This window comes from Haemaphysalis longicornis, unplaced genomic scaffold, assembly GCF_048455015.1.
Source record: "Haemaphysalis longicornis isolate Haplotype H1 unplaced genomic scaffold, Haemaphysalis longicornis Haplotype H1 scaffold_3, whole genome shotgun sequence".
NCBI lineage: Eukaryota > Metazoa > Arthropoda > Arachnida > Ixodida > Ixodidae > Haemaphysalis > Haemaphysalis longicornis.
This window is the reverse complement of record NW_027526335.1, coordinates 197,599,548-197,605,445: the sequence shown is the minus strand read 5'-3', so window position 1 is coordinate 197,605,445 and position 5,898 is coordinate 197,599,548. Positions and strand designations below refer to the sequence as shown.

At 45.2% G+C, this 5,898-nt stretch overlaps 1 pseudogene; it reads right to left on the bottom strand.

The window, feature by feature from the left end:
• Positions 1-2,720: 2,720 nt before the first annotated feature.
• LOC144175632 (uncharacterized) lies at positions 2,721-3,958 on the bottom strand (annotated as a pseudogene).
• Between the last annotated feature and the right edge of the window lie 1,940 nt (positions 3,959-5,898).

Here is a 5,898-nt window from a genome sequence, read left to right as displayed (position 1 = left end):
GGTAAAAACGAATCAAAATGAACATTGGTGCGAGAGGCAGGAACTGCAACCTTGAAACGATGATCTGTGCGCGATGAAATGTATGATGGCGGGGACATTAGCTCGTTCCCGAGGGTCTGATTAGAGTAATAAATCCTTTGAAAAAGACACAAGCGAAAGTATTTACGACGTAATTCTAGGTTAGGCAATCCAAGGGTTAGTTTCATCACCGAAACACTTGCATGACGAGAATAATTACAAAGAATAAAACGAGCAGCTCGATTTTGGATTGATTCAAGAGTATTTTTGAGATATACAGCAGAAGGGTCAAAAATAGAGCATGCATATTCCAGCTTAGGCCTCACTAAGGATTTATACAAAAGCAACTTGACAGCTGGAGTTGCCGATGAAAAATTACGCCGCAAGAATCCGAGCATGCGGCTGGCATTACTGTAAATGTAATTTATATGTGTGTTCCAGGTGAGGTTATGTGAAATGTGAATACCAAGATACTTGTACGAGGAGACACTTTCTATAGCTACATTGTTAACGCTGTACTTAGGAGGAGCAATATTCTTAAACGCACGACAAACACGCAATGCCTTGCACTTATTAATGTTAAGCTTCATTTGTGATTTAGAGCACCATGATGTTACTATGCCAATATCTGATTGAAGAGCATCACAGTCACCAGGATTGGAAATACCTCGATACAAAACACAGTCATCAGCGAAGAGCTTAATTGACGAGTTAATTTGGCCCGGGAGATCGTTAATGTAAATTAAAAACAATAGAGGTCCTAAGACAGATCCCTGAGGTACTCCAGAGGTTACACGAGCAGTAGAAGAGTAACATTCGTTAGCAAAAACAAACTGTGAACGATCGGACAAAAAACCCTTAATCCAAGAAAGTACACTTGGATCGATGTTTAGCTTGCTTAATTTAGCCAGGAGAATTGTGTGTGAAACAGTATCGAACGCTTTGGCGAAATCTAAAAAAATACAGTCTACAATAATGTTAGCGTCCATCGCTTGAAATAAATCATTTGTGAAAGACAAAAGCTGGGTATCACAGGAAAAGTGTTTCCTAAATCCATGTTGGTGCGGGGTAAAAAATAAGTTTGACTCAAGAAATGAAACCAGGTGTGAATAAATTATGTGCTCCATTAATTTGCAGGGGACGCTAGTTAAGGATATAGGCCTATAATTGAGCGGAGAGAAACAACTACCAGATTTGTGTACGGGAATAACCATTCCTGCCGTCCAATCACTTGGCAGAGCGCCGGTTTGAAGTGACTGAGCAAAGATTTCACGTAAGATGACAGATGAATAAGCAGTGGTGCCCTTAAGAAATTTCGAGTTGATACCGTCAACACCAGAGCATGCAGACACTTTTGAATTCTGTATCAACTTCACAACGCCATCAAAATCACTGAAAATCGGCGACATTGAAGTGTAAGGTACATCAGGAAAAACAGCACTGGCGCAAGGCGCAGAATCAGAAAATACAGAACTGAACGCATCATTCAATACTTCACAACACACGGTGCGACCGACAGGTTCATTGCTAGAAACACAGAGTTCGATGGCACTCGATTTTTTACTATTGACCGCACTCCAAAATTTCTGAGGGCTATCTTTTAAAAGAGAAGGCAGCGTTTGCTCATAAAATGTTTTCTTAGATTCAGCTACAGCAACCTTGTAAGTGCTCAAAGCTGTTTTGTAGGTATTCCAACGCTCAACACTTCCAGAGTGTTTTGCAGATCGGAAAAGCCGTTTCTTTTTGTTCAATAAACGCTTAAGATGCGAGTTGAACCAGGGTGCACGAGAATCGGAGTAAATACGCTTCTGTGGTATGTATTGGTTAATCAGGGAGGTAGCTTTTTCTTTGAATAATGACCAGTTTTCTTCGACTGTTCGGGAGTGAAAACTTGGAATGTAGTCAGCGATGAACAATTCTAATTCGTTATTAATTGCGTCAAAGTCTGCACTTCTGTAATCACGAATTACTTTGGACGAGGTAAGGGAAGGCAAGTTTAAGTTCAAATCACACTGTATAATACAATGGTCACTAATACCCGGTAGATAAGTCATAGGAGAAACAAATTCCGGTGATGTAGTGAGGATTAAATCTAAGGTATTCGCGGACTGCGCGGAACATCGAGTTGGCTTAAGAACAAGCTGGTGCAGGTTGAAATCAAGACAAAGGCTTAAAAATTCAAAATATTCCGAGGAGCTTTCTTGGGTTGTAGGGGGATCGCTCTGCCAGTTAATGCCCGGAAAATTGAAGTCCCCGAGGAGTATTAGCGGCATGGAAGGAAACCTTACTGTCAGATTGTTTATAACGTCATGCAGCTCTGAACAAAATGTGTTAGGCGAGGAAGGCGCTCTGTAGACAACGCAAATTATAAAGTTTTTTTTCTGCAAGCCTATGCGTGCGCACACTAGCTCTAGTGGTGACGTGAGCTGGATGGAACAGGATATCAAAGAATCACGAACAGCGATAAGTACGCCACCTCCAGATCGCACATCCCGGTCATGTCGATAGAAACGGTAAGCACCCTCGCACTCTAGAATTTCACGGTCAATAATTTTGCTAGAAAGCCAAGTTTCTGTCAAAACAACAATGTCGGCACTGCACGTGTCGACTACGGAAGATAAAGCATCGCGCTTGTTGACGACGCTGCGAATATTCGTATACATAAGTGAAATATTTTTTTTTGCCACCGGACCATGACTCCGCTATGCTGGTGAATTGCTAAGGCCATCAGAGGGCTCGCTTATGACAGCATTCATTGCACGAGGCTCACTTGTCTGGATTTCGCAAACCCGATCGGTTACCGGGCAGTACATGTACGTTTTTTTGCCTATCAGCAAATGGTTGAGCCGTAGCAAATATTTCTGTCCGCTAGCCTTTGCAAATTCGATCAACTTTTTATGCGACAAGCGCGTGGCACGGCAGAAATCTTCGCTAACGGAGATGCCAGTACCTTTAATTTTTTTCGCTCAGCAAAGACCTTCTGTTTATGCTTAGAAGACGAGAATTTTACGATTATAGGTCGATGTTTGTTTACTGTGAAGGAACCTAGTCTGTGGGCTCGGGAAATTGCTTCGTCGGTTAAGGTTAGCTGAAGTAGATTGGAAAGGCAGTCTCGAATTTTAGTTTCAGACTCAGACCAATTCTCAGATGGCAGAAGGTCAGGGATTCCGTAGAATATAAGATTTTCCCGTCGAGACCGGTCTTCCAGCTCGTCCAGCCGAGAATTTATAGCCGTAGTTCGGTCTCGAACTGCTTCATCAACAACTCTTGGTAGATCATCAGCGACCTGATTTGCTTCGTATGATTCCACCAGGGATTCTACGGTTGCGAGCCTACTTGCTAAGCTGGAAACTTTTTCCTCTAGTTTTTGCTGATTAGCTCGAACCTCGGACAGCATCCCTATTACCTCGGTATGGCGTGCGTCGGTTTTAGCAGATAAGGCGGCAATAGCAGAAAGAATATCTTCTTCGGGACCAGGGTTAAGCTCCACATCCCCGGCTAACATAAGTAATTTCACAACACGCACGCACTCCGACAGGTCACCAAGAATCACCAGTGGGCTTGGAAAGAGCAGCAGCCAAATATTGCTGGATCGCTTAGCGTGCAAGGAAGCGTGTTTACCAACCTGCACGATGAACAAGAAAGGGTTTTGAAGCGACTGCATGGCTGCCGCTTCATCCAGCCCACTGAAGTGACCCGAGGAAAGTGTCGCTCTTAAGTAGGTCCGGCAGACTGGTGTCGTAGGCGATGTGGATGCCAAGCCGAAGCGGGGCACGATGTACGCCATGCGGAAGGTGGGATCGGTACTGTTCCCGCCGCTGACGTGACAAGGCGACGAAGGCTCGATGATAACTTCGTAGGGGTAATCCAAGTGCTGCCACGTGCCGAGGAACGCCAGTATCTGCACGATGAACAAGAAAGGGTTTTGAAGCGACTGCATGGCTGCCGCTTCATCCAGCCCACGCTACTTCCGGCGCGACGCTACCGAACGTGTCTCAAAATAGTCAGGAGCATTGATTGTGTAAATTATTAGGTGTATACTAGCTTAGAAGTCGACAACTGTGAATAATGAATCGTTATAAAGGCCAATTTTGTAGAACACTTGAAGCCGTATAGTTTTAAGAGAGGTTTTCTTGTGGCTGTGAGACTGCTCCCGGAGAATGGCAGAATAGGGGACATCTTTGAACATTATTTTTATTGTTCTCTACAGTCAGAAAAGAAGTACATAAGAATGATAGTTGCGTTCCTAATGTGGCAGACGGTCTCGCGAGCACCTCGCCCTAGGCCTTAAAACGCAACGAGAAAATCGGCTGTGGCACATCACACCTATGTATATCGCTCTACCTGAAGGGAGACTAAAGGCTGAATGAAAATTTTTTTTAACTGAAAGGTCATATGTTTCGTAGCAGTCCCAGCTTTTGTTCGACGAACAACGATGCGTTATTTCCTGAGAAAGCCGCAAAAAAAAAAAAACCTGGAATATACCTCTTTTGCTTTCCCTTCATTTTTTTCGTGGCGTAGACATCCCGTCAGGATAAAGGAGCGAGGCATCGGTGCGGTCTCGCAACAGTACCTTTTACGTCACCAACCCATGGCTGACCACCCAGTACCTATTCTTGATGGACGGGGCTTGCTTTCTCTTTAATTATTTGTCTTTTTCCGAACGAGAAATGCCTTTCACCGCTCCAACGGCCGCTGTGTCCACCTACACTGGACAAGCAGACTTCACTCCGGCCGGGAACGAAGCAGGGACAAGGCCGTTTGAAATATCGCGCAAGAGCGGCTGCCCGGCTAGGCACCCGCTCAAGTGACAGCCTTTATCTCAGCTAGTCTGGTGAACCACGTCCATCTCTTATTCCCTTCTCTCACGCGACGCGCCAACCTGACGTGAAGTCCACACTCGCTTCCTAAAACTGTCTGGAGTAGTCTTTGTGGGCGAATAGCCGAACTTTGTAGCGCCTCCACCCGGCCTGAACATTACGATAGTGAAGTTGTGCGCGCACAATGTACGCAATATTTATCGACGGCGGATCGCAGTGAGCCGAGGTACACAAGTTCGCATTGGTCAGATCACCCGCTGCAGTGTGCACGCTATCATTTCAGGGGCGATAAAGTTCGAACCGGGCGCGGGCGCGTCTTGCCAATAGCAACGTCCACCCGCACACACCTCTTTGGAATCTCAGGCGGGTGGGGTCGTTTAAACACCTACAGTGAATCTTGTCTCTTTGCCGGTTCCTGCCGGAGATATTGCATGCAGAAGCTCGGGCGTTCACAGTGATAGATTATTAGCTTGGGTAAATGCGCATTAGTTTTTTAAACGCAGAACTGAAAGCATGATGATTGATGAGCGTGAGAGAAGCAGGCTGTCGCGCAGTGTAATTTGTCTGCTGTCTGCGTTTTTAAAAATACTTCAGCTCACGCAAAGCTTTGATTTACGTTTATTTCACATGCTCAATGTCTTTGAAAGTGTTTATTTTAGGAAAATGGTTTGTAGCGGCTTATCCAGTGAGCTCTCGAAGTGCACAAATATTGTGACGTCACCAACCGTAGTACCCGAAAGCGCGCGGAGTGCCGGCACTCGTTTTCTCGTTTCTGGGATTTTCTGCTTTATTAAACAACTGCGAGTTGCGGGAATTGTGAATTTGGATTCCTGGCACAATATTCTATCGATACAGGCCAACTTCTTTCCACACTTCGGTGTCCTTTTAAGAGCACGCAAGGAAGGCCCACAAATAGACACATAAATTACGAGAGACTTACGGGATTTCCTAGTCAAGAGTACTTAAAGGAAAATGTCACTGACTAGTTCCACCGCATGAGACCGGTCAGTCGTGCCTTCCAGTCGTATCGGTGACGTGACGACTGAATGCGGCCGGCGGT